A 19004-nucleotide genomic window follows, 5' to 3' on the forward strand; every position below is an offset into this window, starting at 1 on the left:
GGTGTTATTTATTTTATTTGCTTCTTTTCCTTTCCCTTGGTATTTTTCAACCACTCTTTCTTGGTCACTTTCAACCACTATCTCCTCCAAAATAAAGTGATCATCATCCTCAACATAGTTACTCACCTTCCCCTTTTTAGTGTTGTCCACACTACTTGTTGGCAAGGGAGGTGGACTCTCCTCCCCATCTCTCATGACATCTCTCTTTATCTTTGATTCATAATCCTTGTAGGGGTCCTCCAAGTCTTTCCCACGTCTCAAGGTTACCACATGAGCTTGTTGGTGTGGTGTTGGTCCATCCCTAGGATGAGAGCCTTGAGGAGGCAATGAGTGAGGAGCCCTTTGTGAAGAGGAAAGGTTTTGGTTGGCCATATATGAGTCAAATGTCCTTTGATGTGCTTGGACATTTGAAAGTTCTGTCTTCAAGGCTTTGAATTTATTGTAAACCTTGGCATTCATGTCCCTTAGCAATTTCTCAAGAGAAGAGGTGGGGTTGGGTGGTTCTATGTATTGTTGTTGATTTTGTGGAGGTTGGTAGGAATTTTGTTGTTGTTGATACCCTTGTTGGTATCCTTGTTGTTGGTTGAATGGTTGTTGAGATTGTTGGTTTGATTGGTTGTTTTGTTGTTGGTATGGAGGGTTTTGGTTGCGGTTGCGGTAGTTATCTCTTTGATGAGGTGGGTCATAGTTGGGATTATCATGTTGTCTTTGGCCTCGGTAGTTGGAGCCTTGGCCTTGGTTTTGATTGTGTTGCCTAGAATTTTCGGGCTGTGGTGGGGGCATGTATTGAGGTTGTTGATGTTTGGGGTCTAATGGTTGCCCCGCATATGAAAGTTTTGGATCTTGATTAGGGAAGGCGCGGTAGAAGGACTCTTGACGTTGGTAGGAGACCATCAGTGCACCTTGCCCTTGAAGAGCAAAGCACTCTTGTTGATCGTCTTGAGTAATAGATGAACAATACTCAATGGTGTGCCCCACACCGCCACAATAATCGCAAATCATTTGAGAAGGAGAGTGCATAGGAGGAGACCTAGGTTCTTGGACGTAATAAACCTTTGAATGGCTAGGTCCACCTTCATTGGCATGTTTCGAGTCTCCATGCTTCTTTGCCAATTTGAACTCTTCAAATTCCTTTGTGAAAGCATCCAATTTCGCCATATACTTCGTCTCTATCTTGGAAGGTCCATCACTTTTGTAGTCCACATCTCTAGCATAACTACTCTCCATCTCTGAAATGTTTTGAATCATTTCCGTGATTTGAGCGTTTTTCATTCCATCAAAGTTTCCACCCGATGCCGCCAAGATCATGTCCCAGAACCTTTGCTCAAAAGTTTGGAAAAAGGTTTGGGTGATCATCCATTTCGGGGTACCATGGTCTGGACAAGATGCTAGAAGGTCTCTAAAATGCTCCCAAGCTTCACTTAGAGTCTCCATTGGTCTTTGTTTGAAAGAATCTCATGACGAATTCTCGCAGTCTTAGAAGGTAGGTAGAACTTGTTGATGAAGGCCTTGGATAAAGCTTCTCAAGTAGTGAACGTGCCCGGTTCATGGGAATTTAACCATTTCTTAGCGTTATCCTTTAAAGTGATGGGGAAGAGCATCAAGAGAATTTGATCCTCTGTCACACCGTTATGCTTAATGGAACCCGCTTTCTCCTTGAAGGATGGAAGATGTTGGTGTGCTTGATTCTTCATCCCATGGAAAGTGTCTTGTTCCATGTAGTTGTTTACATGATGCCGGATTTCAAATGCATTAGGAGCAAGAGCTCCATAGTTGATAGCCGAACATGCACGATTGGGGTCCGGTCTATTGTAATAGCCCATTGGTTGGTCCGCTATGTCTTCGTTTATGAGATTGTTTCGCGGAGATTCGGTTTTGTTTGTATGGTTAGAATGTTGTGAATGGCTTGGTGAATTTTGTGGTGAATCAATGGGAGAGTTTTGAGGTGGAGAGTTGTGTGAAATGTGAAGTAGTGAAAGGGTGGAGGAAGAGGGTGGTTGGGTAAAATGATCAATTGTGGAATTTTAGGTGATTGGTGGGTTAAGAGTTGGTGGAGATCTTCGAATTGCCGAAAGAGCTTATCTTCTTCATACCTGGAGTGTCCTCTCGATCTCGTGATCAAGTGGGAGAAGAGGTCTGATATAGCACCTATTCATGCACTTAACAAAAGATCAAATAGTCCTAATACAAGAGTTGCACTAGGACAAAAGGGAGGAAACAAACAAGCAAGCAACAAATAAAAGAACTAAGCCTAGATGAAATTAACTAATCCTATCCAATATTGCGGTCCTCGGCAACGGCGCCAAAAAATTGTTACGAGTTTTTTTATACTCCTCTCGCAAGTGAACAATTGCTCGTTGTAATATGCAAAAGGGACAAAAATTGTGGCACTAGGATTACTTGTTTATAAGCTAGTTTAGTTCGGTCTAAAAAGGAGGTGGTTTGAGTTCTAAACTAATGATTAAAAAATAAACCAAAGCAAGTAGGAATTAAACAACGATTAAGATGGTTTAAAACGATGATTAAGAAAGACTAGGAAGGTCAAGTTCACCCAAGTAGCATGGAGAGGGGAAATAGGCATGGACTAATAGTTATATAGGTTGTTACAACATGTAGAGTCTAATCTCTCGATGTAAATTCTACACTTAAGCCAAGATTAACTGACTTACTCATTCAATTAATCTAACTCAATACTTGTTATCAAATCCCAGTTACTACTCAAGTTACTGACTCAAATAGTACATAGATTGTTAGAATAATTACTCAACTTACTCACTTTGAAAATTCTACAAAAACCTTATGTGAATAACAAGTAGTAAATGTAAACAACCCAAGAATTACCATTAATCCATGCCAAAAGCCTCTCCTTAATACTACAAGGGATTCCCCTACATCCTAGTAAGGCACTACTCACACATGCTCATGATGACATAAACAAAAGGTGAAGCATTTAGCATAAAACAAGCAAAGGGAAACTTGTTTGCAAATTCTATTAAATAAACAATTCAATATGTAAACAAATGAAAGATGAACAATAATAGAGAGGAGATTATACATATAATGAAGACAAAGTTGCAACCTTTGATTAAATAGAAGAATAATCTTCACCAATCTCCAATTAACAACCCAATTCTAAATGTAAACAATTGAACAATACTAATTCGAAGCTAATATAAGAAGTAATTAATGATTGATAAAGGAAAGATTAAATTTTTGATTAAGGGTTTGCATAAGGTTAAGGAAATAATTTCAGATCTAGGGTATGTTTTACAAATGATTAAGGGAGGGGGTATTTATAGGTTGCACCACAATTAGGGTGAAATTACAATTGGGCTTCAAAATGCGGAAGAGTACTCCCAGCCGGTGGACCGGCTGCCGGTGGCTGGCCAGGCTGGGTGTTCGCTGGAAGAAAATTATGAATTCGAAGTCATCAGGTGTCCTTGACCGGTGGGCCGGCTGCCGGTGGTCCACCGGCTAGGAGTACATTGACTTCTCCTTTTCTTGGTTGACTTCTGAACATCACCTTGCACTCCCAGCCGGTGGGCCGGCTGCCTGTGCCTGACCCAGCTAGGAGTTATCTGGAACTTTTCTTTACTTTTTTCCTTTCATCTTGTTCTCCCAGTCGGGTGGCCGGCTGCCGGTGGCATGACCGGCTGGGAGTTCCTTGTAACTTTCTTCCTATGTTACTTGCTAAATATGTTGGGGGAGTCCCAGCCGGCTGACCGGCTGCTGGCCTACCGGCTGGGAGCTCATCTCTGCATATCTTCCTCCTTCTTCCACACTTAGTCTATCAAACCGTCTCCTTTGCTCCGATTGCTGCATCCCCGCCTCAAAACCTGCAAGAGGGGCAATATCATAGACTAGGGAATCGGGGTACAAAATGCAAGGAAAGACGTATAAAACCGACTTAATTTGAGTCGAAAAGTATGAAAATAAAGGAGGAAGATGGTGCAAATGAATCCTATATCAGCTATGATTGAGCAAGAGGTGATTTCTGGTATATGTGGTGCGCAAGGACATGATCCCATCACTTGCATGGCATAAATAGAGAGAGTCCGTGTTTATCAACAATACAAGCAAGGAATCCCATTCTCTCAGTTTTATGAAGAGGTAGCCATATCTAGTACCTCTATTCCTATTGATTCACTGCTGCAATAAGACGAATATTCTTCCACGAATATAGAAATAGCAGAGCTGAAATCCTTGGTGCTGTCTTTGGCACTCCAAGTCCAGAAAAATGCGGAAGAAAATTAGGGGTCTATGAAGAAATTGCAGGATCAAATCACTCAATTTGCATCTGAGCAATTGAACCAAGCAAATCAATTACCTCTTTGTGACCCAATTAACGCAATCAATCTCCGAAGTGGTCTTATCTATGATGGAACAAAAATGCCGAAAAATGCTGATATACTTGTTGAAGAAATTCCGGAAACTGTTTTGGAAGAACAAAATGACGACGTCGCTGCTGAACATCGTCCAAGTCCTCGATCGAGTGAATCTGGTCCTCGATCGAGTGGGTTATCCTCTGAAAGTCCTCGATCGAGTGATCTAGGTTCTCGATCGAAGAGTGCCCAATTTGATGATCTCGATCGAGAGGTTTGCATTCCTCGATCGAGTAGTCCCCATGAAGAAAGTTCTCGATCGAGTGATGAAGTTACTCGATCGAGTACTGGTAGCAGTGGAGACGCTGTTTCGAAGTCTAAACATGTTGCTGGGTCATCTTCCTCTGCTGCGGAGATGCCACGTTTAGACAAAGGCAAAAAAAAAGTCGCAGACCCAGATCAACTTCCTTATCTGGGACGTCGAAAAGATGTTAAGGTTGAGCGACAGTACGGTAAATTCATGGATGTGGTCAAGAATATTCAGGTGACCGTTCCTCTGACCGAACTAATTACCAGGTACCTTCTTATGCAAAATTTATGAAAGATATTTTGACACGTAAGAGAGAGCTTAGTGAGTTCGAGACTGTTGCATTTATGGAATAGTCTAGTAACTTAACCCTTAATAAAGCTCCACCTAAAATGAAAGACCCGGGTAGTTTCTTTATTACCTGTATCATAGGAAATGAAGTGATAGATAAGGCTCTCTGTGATTTAGGAGCCAGTGTCAGCGTCATGCCCTCCTCTGTTTGCAAGAAGCTTAATATGGGTCACCTTAAAATGACTAATATCACCCTCCAGATGGCTAATAGATCGGTTAGACGACCCCTATGTATCCTAGAAGACGTGCCTGTCAAAGTAGGCAAGTTCTTTATACCAGTATATTTCTTTGTCTTAGACATAGCTAAGGATACTCGGACCCCAATTATAATAGGAAGACCATTCCTGTGTACAGCTGGGGCCATTATTGATGTCAAACAAGGGCGTTTGACACTTTTAGTTGGGGATAACGCTATCACTTTCAGTTTGCCTGGTACACTTGCTAGACCAATGACAGAGGATACTTGTTATTGAATTGATATCGTTGATGAGTCTGTCTATGAGTTCTGGTCGGATTCCTTGATTAAGGATCCACTAGAATCTTTGATGTTGTTAGATGAGCGTGTAGATAACCCGGAAAACAATGACGCTATGTTGGATATTCTTCAAGCTTCAATAGTTGAGCGTGAACTCACCGACGCTGAAGGAGAGAGGGTGGAACAATTGGTAAACACTCTTTGCGCTATGGAGTTAAAGTTACCTGAGCGTAAGCCTCTTCCTTCTCATCTCAAATATGCATTCTTAGAAGAAACTGGGCAGTATCCAGTCATTGTTTGTGCCAAATTGGATGATAAGCAACTTACCACTTTGTTAGATATTCTTAAGAAAAACAGGAAAGCAATGGGTTATTCATTGGATGGCATTCAGGGCATCAGTCCTGATATTTATATGCACAGGATTGAGTTAGAGGAAGATCACAAACCTTTCAGACAAGGTCAGCGCAGACTGAACCAAAAGATTCAGGATGTTGTGATGGCTGAGGTAATGAAGATACTCGATGCAAGTATTATGTAATCTTTTGGTCATTCTAAATGGGTGAGTCCATTTCAGGTGGTTCCTAAGAAACGAGGGACTACTGTGGTTAAGAATGACAAAAATGAATTGATACCTACTAGAGTTGTGACTTGTTGGCGAATATGCAGAGTACAGACAGCTAAATGCCGCCACAAAGAAAGATCATTTTTCCCTTCCTTTCATTGATCAGATGGTAGAAAGATTAGCCTCTCATAAGTTTTTCTATTATCTAGATGTATACTCAGGATTCTTTCAGATCCCTATTCATTCGGTTGATCTGGAAAAGACTACTTTCACTTGTCCTCAGGGTGTTTTTGCTTATCGTAGAATGCCTTTTGGTTTGTGTAATGCCCCTGCCACCTTTCAAAGGTGCATGATGGGGATATTTTCTGAGCATATAGAGTCTATTATGGAGGTCTTTATGGACAATTTTAGCGTCTATGGGAGTGATTTTGATAACTGCGTGTCTAACCTTGATAAAATGTTGCAGCGCTGCATTAAGGTTAATCTTGTGCTAAACTGGGAGAAGTGCCATTTTGTGGTCAACGAGGGAGTTGTCTTAGGGCACTTAGTTTCTGATAGGGGCATTGAGGTGGATAAGGCAAAGGTGCAAGTGATTCAGCAATTACCTCCTCCTGTTAATGTTAAAGGAGTGAGGAGTTTCCTTGGACATGCTGGCTTTTATCGCCGGTTCATCAAGGACTTTTCTAAGATTGCTAAACCACTTACACAATTGTTACTTAAGGATGCTCCCTTTGTTTTTACTGAGGAGTGTATTTCTGCTTTTAATAGGTTGAAGCAGGCATTGATTTCAGCACCGATTATCAAGCCTCCTAACTGGGAGTTGCCATTCGAGATTATGTCTGATGCTAGTGATTATGCACTAGGAGCGGTGTTAGGTCAGTGGAAAGACAAAGCTTTGAGCGCAATTTACTATGCAAGCCGAACTCTGGATGAGGATCAAGTAAAGTATACTACCACTGAGAAGGACTTGTTAGTTGTGGCATATGCTTTGGAAAAATTTCGCTCTTATTTGATAGGTTCGAAAGTTACTTTTTTTACGGACCACGCAGCGCTAAGACACCTTCTTGCTAAGAAGGAAGCTAAGCCGTGATTGTTGAGATGGATACTCCTCCTCCAGGAATTTGATCTGCAAATCAAAGATGAGACGGGCGCCGAGAATGTAGCAGCTGATCACCTGTTACGATTACCGCAGCAGGAGGGAGAGGATCCTTTACCTATTGATGATTCTTTTCTCGATGATTCTTTATTTGCAGTTGATACCAGTACTAACCATGATCCATGGTATGCAGATTTGGCTAACTATGTTGTCAGTGGCGAGCTGCCACCCGACCTGTCTTATCAGCAGAGGAAGCGATTTCTTTACAATGCAAAGCAATATTACTGAAATGACCCTTATTTATTTAAGGAGTGTGCAGACGGTCTTTACGACGGTGTATTCCGCAGTGTGTGACCAAAGCAATCCTAGAAGGTTGTCATCCTTCCTCTTATGGTGGTAACCACGGTCCGTCGCGAACCGTGGCTAAGGTACTTCAATCTGGTTTTTTCTAGCCTACTTTGTTTGCAGATGTTAAAGGGTTTGTTTCAGCCTGTGATGCTTGCCAGCGCTCCGGGAATATTTATAAGAGACTTCAGATGCCTCAAAACGGCATTCTAGAGGTCGAGGTTTTTGATGTCTGAGGCATTGATTTCCTAGGACCCTTCCCGTGTAGTAAAGGTAACAGGTATATATTGGTACCTGTAAACTATGTGTCTAAATGGGTGGAAGCTATTGCTTCACCTAATTGGGATGCCAAGATCGTGATTAAAATGTTTAAAAAGATTATTTTTCCCCGATTTGGTGTTCCTAGGGTCGTCATTAGTGATGGGGGAATGCATTTTAAATAAAAGAAACTCATAGCTATTCTGTCTAAAGTCGGTGTCCAACATCGTCGCGGTTTGGGGTATTATCCCCAAACTAGTGGGCAGGTTGAGGTCTTCAATAGGGAACTAAAAGAGATTTTATCTAAAGTTGTCTCTAAATCATGGAAGGATTGGAGTCTTAAATTGGATGACACATTATGGGCATATCAGACTGCCTTTAAAACACCGATTGGTGCATCACCATATCGGTTGGTTTATGGGAAGTCTTATCATTTACCTGTTGAACTAGAATGCAAAGCTTGGTGGTATATTCGTGAATTAAATTATGATCCTAAGTTGTTTGGTCAGAACAGTTTATTGTAGCTAGATGAGCTGGAAGAGTTTAGGCTAAATGCCTATGATAGCTCGCGCATCTACAAAGAGAAAACGAAGAGATGGCACGACAAAAGGATCATACCTCGAGAATTCCATGTCGGGCACAAGGTGTTGCTGTTTAATGCCCGACTGCGCTTGTTTCCTGGTAAGTTGAAGTCCATTTGGAAGGGCCCTTATATAGTGACTGCTGTCACTAAATTTGGGTCCGTTGAATTAGAGAATTCCGAGGGCAAAAGATTTAAAGTATGATGGTCAATATGTGAAGTATTACTAAGACGCAAATGACTTTGTTGGAAAGGTTTAAGTCTTCCACTTCGATAATCCAGATGAGCCAGATAATTGAAGTCAAATGGTCGTGCTGGATCTCTTAAACTTGCGTCCTCCGGGAGGCAACTCGGCTTCTAATTTGTTGTACTTTTGTTACAACTTTTAGTTAGTTTTATAGGATTTTGTTGTTAGTTTTCTAAATAATAGGCTGAACGATTGAACTTGTTTTGTTACTTCCGTAGGTTGTTTATTGCGTTTTTGCAGGAACATTACGTGAACTCCTGGATCGAGCACTTTTGCTGCCAACTCTCCTCGATCGAACACCTCCTTTCCTCGATCGTGTACCAATAAAAGCCGACATCTCGATCGAGAGCCTCACTTCCTCGATCGAACACTTTCTCAAGTCCCATCCATTCGATCGAATGCCTTATATCTCGATCGAGTACTGCTGCTTTGCCTCGTGTCTTGCGAAGTTATCACGGGGCTGTTTACGACCTTCCATGTTGTTGGCTGGTTTGGGGAGGTCGTTAATTCGCGTCATCTTGTAAGTTTTCCGAGCTTACACACTTCTTTCCTCTTCAATTTGCATTTCCTTTCCCTATTTTTGGTATAATGAGGGCATTATAAGGTTTGGTTTGAGGAGGGTATGCATCCATATCCGTGTCTGCACGTTGTTTTTATTGCATTTCAGTTTGCACGTTTATTTTCGCATGCACTGTTGTTTTAATTCAAAAAAGTCTCATAAAATTCAAAATTTCTGGTTTAATTTTGCATATAGGTTGAGTCGGAACGTTGAGACTTCTCTGGCTACTTTGAGTCTTTTACCTTTGCCTTGCACATTTTTAACATTTTTGTTGGCATTGTAATGTGCATAATCTACGAGTTTTTGGTTTAAATTTATCCGAACGAATAGACTTGACTATAATTTTGGCAATCCACATATACATTATAAGGTTTAGAGCTTGATAAACTGGTGACATTTAAGACCAGATTCCATTAGGATGTGAGTAGTACTCTCTATAAGACATGTAACATCAATTTGAACGAGCATAACATTCTTTTCATAGTACCTGTATTCATTCGATTTGCGGTGGTGACACACGTGGAGAGATAACTTACAACCCTTCTTTAATTACTACCCATTAACTTCACATTAGCCAAATTTGCCTTTTGACCCTCTAACTACATCCAAATTTAGCATGCCTTGTCAAGCTAGTTGAGTGGTTTTTGTGGGTATGTTGTTATCCATGTCAGATTTGGTTCGTTTTGAAAGATTTGAAGTTGGTAGTATGAATTGAAAAAGAAGAAAAATGAAATGAATAAGTTGAAAAAGAAATATGAAAGAAAGAATAAAAAATAATGATGAAAAAAAAAACCATATGGAAAAAGATCGTTGAATAATACTCCCATGCTTATCATTACTTTTCATGGGGAGTCTTTTGTTGGTGTGCGTGATGTTTTGCCACAATGGCACGGCTTTATTTTTTGAATTGAGTAGTGAAGCGGAATGAGTTTACTATTTGGTTATGGTTGTACTAGCTTGGCTTTACCTCCACTTATCCTAATTTATTTTGCCCCTTCTTACCCAATTACCTCACCTCACATTACATGTAAGTCCTCGGCGTGTTGGAGTAGTGTCCTCCACAATGAGTGCGTTTACAAATTAAATCTCGTAAAAGGAATATCAGGGATTTATTTATTTATTTGTCAGCTGGTCATCGTTAATCGGTAATGATTGGCTTACTAGAGTTTGACATTACTGTCGTGTGATGGCGGTGATCAGCTGATCCCTTTAGGTCACACTTATAGGATGACGCCCAAATAGAATAAATTAATTGTTTATATGAGATACTAGATAATCAATTCCTTGAATTATTTGACTCTTAGTTAGTCACATAAATGTATTATTTGATGACGGGTTACGAACTCGGGACAAAGAGATTTATTATTTAATTATGAGATATTTAAATAATAAATGATTAGAATTTATTAATTAATTGTTAATTAATTAATTTTATACGATATGTGTATATGTTTTGAGGTACATTCAATTAGCTATTAAATTTTACAACAAGTTGTAAAATTAGCTAAATGGGTTAATATTGACACATTGTATGTTGATAAAATGGTCTTATGATTACTTAATGGTTAAGTAGTTATTGGTAATTAATTTATATTATTTAAGTGTTAAATAATTAAATTAATATTTAATTATGTAAGATAATTAAATATATGACTAATAAGCATTTGTGGAGCAAATGTCGAAAACCGAAATGGTCCAAATACAGTCCAATTGTTCCGGTTTTTTAGAGGACTACATGTGTCCATTAAGTGGCAAATTCCACTACATTTTGTTCCCCATATTTGGCTATAAATACCCATCTCTTCACCTCATTTTCTTAGTTGAAAAATTTTGAAGAAAATTTGGTCCTTTATTTGTGTTTTTTAGGTTTTCATCATCACCAAAAAGACCAATATTTCTTCTTATTTTCTTCATCATTTTTCCTCTTAAAACACATATAAAAACTTACTAATAATATTATCAAAGTAATAATATTAATTAGTACATCAAATATACAATTACAAAGTTACTACTATTATTAACTAGTTATTAATTTTAGTAGTTTTTGGGTTGATTCTTGGGTGCCACCAAAGGAGATTACCTATATTGGTAATTGGTGTTATTGGAGGATCATCCTTATTGCATTAGCACAAGAACAACATCAAGGAAGGAGTCCTTGAGTTGTGCCCATTTTGCCTTATAACAATGTAAGGAATTTTTGTCTTAAGATGGTTTTAGACCATCTCTTTTATACATTCTTTTGCATGCATGTAGATTTAGACCACTTTTAATTAACTTGTAATTTTAATATCATAAGATGAGTATTAATACGGTCTAAATAACTAACAAGTGGTATCAGAGCATTGTTAAATACATGCATGTTTTCTTAAGACGATTTTAGTAATTTATGAGATAAATTAATAAAATTGATATTATGTTACTAAAATTCGTTTTATCACATAATATAGTCTTGCATGTAAATAATCTGGTCTTAGGATGATATGGGACGAAAATTTGATTTTTGTTAAATTTTTCCACTTTTTATAACTTAAAATGGCATAAAATTGAGTAAAAATGCATTAAAATTAATTAAGAGTTAATTAAATTGGGTTGCATGTTAATTTTATGCATATTTATTTATAAATAACCACATGCATGTTCTATTTATGAGAAAAATAGAAAATTTAAATTAATGTGATTAATTTAGGTTGTTTATTAATTTTTATTTGATAAAAATGGGTAAATAATGGTTATTTTGTAAATAAATATTGATTTAATTTTAGGGCTAGAAATTTCTGAATTTTTAGCTCCTGGAAATTGTTCCAAAATGTATAAAATTTTATTTTAAGTCATTTCAATTTTTATGGTTTGATTTAGAATTAAATCGTAAAAATTATCGCTTAACCGATTAAATTGTGAAATCTTTTTAAATAAATTTTAAAAACAAAAATTTTCACTTGCATGGCATTTTTCGTGTAAGACCAGAATGTTCATGGTTTTGAAATTTATTTTTCCAAGAATTTTTATATTAAATGGAATTTTTGTATGATAATTGTGAATTATAATATCATTTTTTGTCACAATTGTATTTTAATTCCCATATAAATTCAAGATCATTGTTGAGAATAATTATTTTGATATTAGACCAGATTAATATGATGAGTAAGTCTTAAAATTGTTTTAAGAATTGATTATGAATTTTTATTGGTAAAAATTCCGTCAAGACAAGCTCAAATGATCATTGTTGGTAAGTTAGACGATTTGGCATGTCATTTTCCATAATGCATTTTATTATTCATTTAGATGAATGGTTTTTAGAATTATAATTATGTAAATTTTCCTAATATGGCCATAGGTAGAAGTTGGTATTTCCCGAAATGTAAGGGAATATCGACTTCTTTTGTAATTAATTGCGATTTCGTATCGCCTAATTTGTAATTAATTAATAGTTTTTATTTTAATTTTATTACAAATTGTATAATAGGTTATTGTTATGTAATTTAATTATTAGTAATTAGATGAAGCATCTAAAGACGGAGTTTTCATGAAGACGGTGTTTTCGGAAAGGCGTTCCGAAATCCTAAAGAAGGAGGCCTATTTATGAAGACTCAAGGGACCAAGGAGTTGGTTTCCGAAGTGTAATAATTTTAGTTAATTATATTAACTAGGTGGCCATATTAGGACTTGTTTGTTTTAATTCTTTTATGCATTCATGCCAAATCGTCACTACATGTTTTATTTTTTTGTTATCGATTTAATTGTCTAGCATTCACCAATTTAGTTCACTTAAAAGTGATAGACAATTAATTTGATAAGATCTCTCACATTTGTTTAAAATTGAGATTAAGCCTTACCAAATAATAGCACCTATGAATCCCTTCTTCATTCGAGGTAGGTTAGGATCACCGAGGTACACTCTTTTTACGTTGGGTAAGTAGGGTAATAAAAGTTATTACGCGTGAAAATTGGTTGGACTCAACGGGATAAATATGGGTTGAATCGGTCCACCGTGCCCATATTTATTCTGGGGCTAAAAGATAGATTTTAAGAAAATCCGTCAACCAAGAGTTCTAGTAGTAGAATCAGTCAAAGTTGTTGACTCACCAAATTTATATAAATATGGGTTGAATCGGTCCACCGTGCCCGTGTTTATATAAAATTGGATCTTGGAATCATTTATATAATTCACTGGGAGATCATTATATAAATGGGAACTTGTTAAATAGTTTCACAAGTTAAATATTTCTAGACGATAAATGTTAATCTTTCCTTTATTTCCTTTGTAGTAATCACGATGACTTCTACTAGTGAAACCGCCACAATAAATAGAGATTCATGGCTACGTTCTTTTATGGACAAATATGTTTTAAAAGCCGACGGTAGTAATTTTAAATATTGGGAAGAACAACTTCGATTAGCTGCCGCAGGTGATGGCAAATTACGTTACTTTGTCGATCCCTCTCCCCCTTCGCCTAGTACTAGAGCCACTGCCGATGTAAGGGAGGCTTTTTCAAATTATCAAAAGGAATCCGCTGCAATAAAAAATGTTTTGATTTTTTCAATGGATCCTGCTTTACAAAGGCAATGTGTCAAGTTTCGTGATGCACATGAAGTATTCTCGAGGCTTTCAACTATGTTTTCTCAAGCCCCGAGAATAATAATTCGATGACACATTGTTCGTTTCTTTGAGGCTAACCTCAAAGATGGTCAACCTGTAAGTTCACACGTACTTAAAATGATTGAGTACGTGGAAACTTTAGAGGGGTTGGGATGCAAGATCCCCGACGAACTTGTGGTGAACCGAGTGCTCCACTCTCTCTCGCACGTCAAGGGATTTACCCAATTTAGGGTAAATTACAATATGACGAACATGAAAAAGAGTTTACATGAGCTCCATTCTCTGCTTGTGCAAGCAGAGAAGGACATGGGATTGAGTGGGAGTTCAAGGAAAGATGTGCTTGCGATTAACGTGAAGGGGAAGAAGCAGTTTAAGAGAAACGCAGGTAAGAAGCCCGTTCAGGTGGAGGGCAAAGGTAAAGCAATTGCGAATTGCTCTACCAAGCCTAAATCCATAAAGGGTAATCCTCTTAAAGATACTTATAATTATTGTAATAACAAGGGACATTGGAGACGTAATTGTACTATAAAAGCTGGCATTGTGAAGCCGACATGTAATTTCTCAACTGAATCTTTTATGATAGACATAAATTATGCTTCAAATACAACTTGGGTATTAGATACTGGTTGTGGTTCTCACTTGTGCAATCATTTGCAGGGCCTAAAAAGCATAAGAAAGCTAAACAAAGGTGATGTTGATCTCCGAAAGGGAAACGGGTCTAAAGTAGCTGTCGTCTCAGTAGGAACTTATGTACTTAGTTTAGCTTCGGGTTTGGAGTTGCATCTTAATAATTGTTATTTTGTACCAACGCTATCTAGGAATATAATATCCGTATCTGTGTTAGACACAAAAGGGTTTTCTTTTGTAATTAAAGACAAGTGTTGTACTTTTTCCCTTAATGAGATTGTATATAGTCAAGCTATTTCAATCAATGGTATTTATATTCTAGATACTTGCAACGATGTTTATCATTTAGATAATAAAAGACTCAAAACAGGTGATCCTGATCTATCTTATTTATAGCATTGTCGATTAGGACACATCAACGAGAAGCGCATTAAAAGACTAGTGTCGACTGGTGTAATTAAACCTTTTGATTTCGAATCATTTGGTACATGCGAATCTTGTCTTCTTGGCAAGATGACTCGTTCACCTTTTCTAGGAAAAGGATCTCGAGCTAGTGAGTTATTGGGTTTAATACACACCGATGTGTGTGGCCCAATGACAGTCACTGCTAGAGGTAATTATGACTATTTCATTACTTTTACCGATGACATGAGTAGATATGGGTATATCTACTTAATGAGATATAAAAGTGAAGCTTTTGATAAGTTCAAAGAGTTTCAGAATGAAGTAGAAAACCAATTAAATAAGAAGATTAAAGCATTACGATCAGATCGTGGTGGGGAATACTTAAGCAATGAATTTAAAGATCACCTTATAAACTGCGGTATTGTATCTCAGTTAACTCCTCCTGGCACACCACAATTAAATGGTGTGGCTGAAAGGAGGAATCGAACTTTATTAGATATGGTTCGATCGATGATGAGTCAAACAAAATTACCTAAGTCATTTCGGGGTTTTGCCATTTTATCATTGTACAATCACTTAATAAAAGTCCCACTAAAGCAATCGACAAAACTCCGTATGAGATATGGAAAGGAAAGTCCGAATCTGCGATACATGAAAGTATGGGGTTGTGATGCTTATGTCAAGAGCAAGTCTGACGATAAGCTTGCACCTCGTTCTGAAAAGTGTATTTTTGTAGGCTACCCTAAGGAAACTTGTGGATATTACTTCTACAATAGTAACGAGAACAAAGCGTTTGTGGCTCGTGAAGCTGTCTTTCTAGAAAAAGATTTTATTTCTAGAAGACAGAGTGAGAGAAAATTTGAACTTGACGAAGTTCAAGAGCCACAAACTGATATGACAATACAGGAAGATGTTCCTTCTACGTCTGAATCGGTTATTTTTCCTTCTGAACCTAGGAGGTCGAAAGGGTTAGTCGCCACCGATAGATACCTTGGTATTATCGAGGAAGATGGTGACTATGAGGTTTTACTTTTAGAAAGTGATGAACCCAAGACCTATAAAGAAGCTATTATGAGTTCTGACTCTAAGCTATGGCTCGAAGCCATGCAATCCGAAATGGATTCCATGTACGATAATCAGGTATGGGTCCTGGTTGACTTACCTAAAGATGTTCGACCTCTTCAGTGTAAGTGGATATTCAAGATTAAAATAGGCATGGATGGACATAAAGATGTCTACAAAGCTAGATTGGTTGGAAAAGGTTTCACTCAGGTTCGTGGTTTACACTATGATGAAACTTTAGCACCAGTTGCTATGCTTAGATCTGTTCGGATAATGTTAGCGATTGCTGCATTTCATGATTATGAGATATGGCAAATGGATGTCAAACCCGCTTTTCCGAACGGGTTTTTCGGAAGAGGAAGTGTTCATGACACAACCTGAGGGTTTTGTGGATCCTAAGAATCCTAACAAAGTATGCAAACTTAAGAGATCCATTTATGGTCTTAAGCAAGCGTCAAGGAGTTGGAATCATCGTTTTGATCATGTTATTAAACAGAATGGTTTTTCTCGAAGTGTTGAGGAACCATGTTTATACATGAAGTTTAGTGGGAGTAAAGTTGTTTTCTTACTTCTTTATGTGGACGACATATTACTCATTGGGAATGATGTTGATATGCTTGCTTCTGTTAAGAAGTGGTTGGGAAATCACTTCCAAATGAAAGATTTGGGAGAAGCTCAGCGCATCTTGGGTATCCGGATCTATAGGGATAGATCCAAAAGGATATTAGCATTGAGTCAAGAAGCCTATATCGATAAGATTCTTGACCGATTCAATATGAAAAACTCCAAGAGAGGTTTTCTACCTATGGGCAGTGGGATCACTTTGAGTAAGTCACAGTGTCCTACTGAGCCTAAGGATATTGAACGCATGAAATCGATTCCCTATGCTTCCGCTGTTGGATCGATCATGTATGCTATGATGTGTTCTCGTCCTGATGTCTCGTATGCTTTGAGTATGACGAGTCGTTTTCAGAAAATTCCAGGTGAGAGTCACTGGATAGCCGTCAAGAATATTCTGAAGTACTTGAGAAGGATTAAAGATTCATTATTAGTGTTTGGAGGAGAATCTGAATTACGTATAAGAGGTTATACGGATGCCAGTTTCCAAACCGATAGGGATGATTTGAAATCCCAGGCTGGTTTTGTCTTTTTGTTGAACGGAGGGGCGGTTTCTTGGAGAAGTTTCAAGGAGTCTCAGGATCGCTGATTCTACAACGGAAGCCGAGTACATTGCGACCTACGAAGGCCGCAAAGGAAGTGTTTGGATTAGGCAATTTTTAGAGGGACTGAAAGTAGTTCCGACCGCCGAGGATCCTATCACTTTGTATTATGATAACAGTGGGGCTATTTTTCAAGCAAAAGAGCCCAAGTCTAGTAACAAGTCTAGACATATACTTAGGAAATTTCATGTAATTAGAGATTTAATCGAAAGGAAAGAAATTACAGTTTGTAAGGTTGGGACAGCTGACAACATCGCTGATCCTTTAACCAAACCTTTGTCTCAAGCTAAACATGATAGGCATGTAGTTTCGATGGGGTTGAGACGAATGCCGAATCGTTGTAAATTATATGATATGTAATAATCAAATATTGTATTTATTATTTCATATGTGATAAGTTGCATTTATCGTTATATTGATTTTATGTCCAATTTATATACTTTGTTTTCTCCAAATAGGTTGTAAAGACAATGTTGAACCCTATTAAGTGAACTGGATTAACATTGTATTTTGTCCCTAGTTACTTAATGAGGTGACGTCTCGGAGTGACTAGATTGTGAGGCGATAGATGACAGGTTCGACTGTCATATGGTCATAGTGATGACTGGTCGATTACATAGGCATATTGTGAGATAATTTGTCGGACAGTGACCGTTTATAGAGTCCTTTTGTGGCTAGGTCGTGGCGAGGACTTCTATTTATTCCTTCGAGTCAATTCTTTAGACTGGTGACTAATTGTCTGAGTTGGTACGGTTTTCCGATGGCTTTGGTTTTTGTTCTAGGTCGCACCGTAAAGGAGACCGGATGAGCATTTTTTCGGGTCATTGTGATCTCAGATCGAATGAAGAAAATAGGTCAACAGGATTGTCCTTATAAGTCATATTTTATCTCAAGGCCACTCGAGGAGAGATGACTGTGAATGCGTGGCCACGCTCGGATGAGATCTATAGTAGATTATCCGGTCAGACAGTCATTCTCCTGATCGAGGAAACCACTTTATGATATGATCACGTGCAAGAACGACCTGGAATACATCTTGCATTGAGTGGGAGATATTATTGGACAAGAGAATTGGTAACGCACACTTGTGTCAGACAAGTGGGAGATTATTGGAGTAGTGTCCTCCACAATGAGTGCGTTTACAAATTAAATCTCGTAAAAGGAATATCAGGGATTTATTTATTTATTTGTCAGCTGGTCATCGTTAATCGGTAATGATTGGCTGACTAGAGTTTGACATTACTGTCGTGTGACGGCGGTGATCAGCTGATCCCTTTAGGTCACACTTATAGGATGACGACCAAATAGAATAAATTAATTGTTTGTATGAGATACTAGATAATCAATTCCTTGTATTATTTGACTCTTAGTTAGTCACATAAATGTATTATTTGATGACGGGTTACGAACTCGGGACAAAGAGATTTATTATTTAATTATGAGATATTTAAATAATAAATGATTAGAATTTATTAATTAATTGTTAATTAATTAATTTTATACGATATGTGTATATGTTTTGAGGTACATTCAATTAGCTATTAAATTTTACAACAAGTTGTAAAATTAGCTAAATGGGTTAATATTGACACATTGTATGTTGATAAAATGGTCTTATGATTACTTAATGGTTAAGTAGTTATTGGTAGTTAATTTATATTATTTAAGTGTTAAATAATTAAATTAATATTTAGTTATGTAAGATAATTAAATATAAGACTAATAAGCATTTGTGGGGCAAATGTCGAAAACCGAAATGGACCAAATACAGTCCAATTGTTCCGGTTTTTTAGAGGACTACATGTGTCCATTAAGTGGCAAATTCCACTACATTTTGTTCCCCATATTTGGCTATAAATACCCATCTCTTCACCTCATTTTCTTAGTTGAAAAAATTTGAAGAAAATTTGGTCCTTTATTTGTGTTTTGGCCGGTTTTCATCATTACCAAAAAGACCAATATTTCTTCTTATTTTCTTCATCATTTTTCCT

Source organism: Silene latifolia, chromosome Y (genome assembly GCF_048544455.1).
Source record: "Silene latifolia isolate original U9 population chromosome Y, ASM4854445v1, whole genome shotgun sequence".
Classification (NCBI taxonomy): Eukaryota; Viridiplantae; Streptophyta; class Magnoliopsida; order Caryophyllales; family Caryophyllaceae; genus Silene; species Silene latifolia.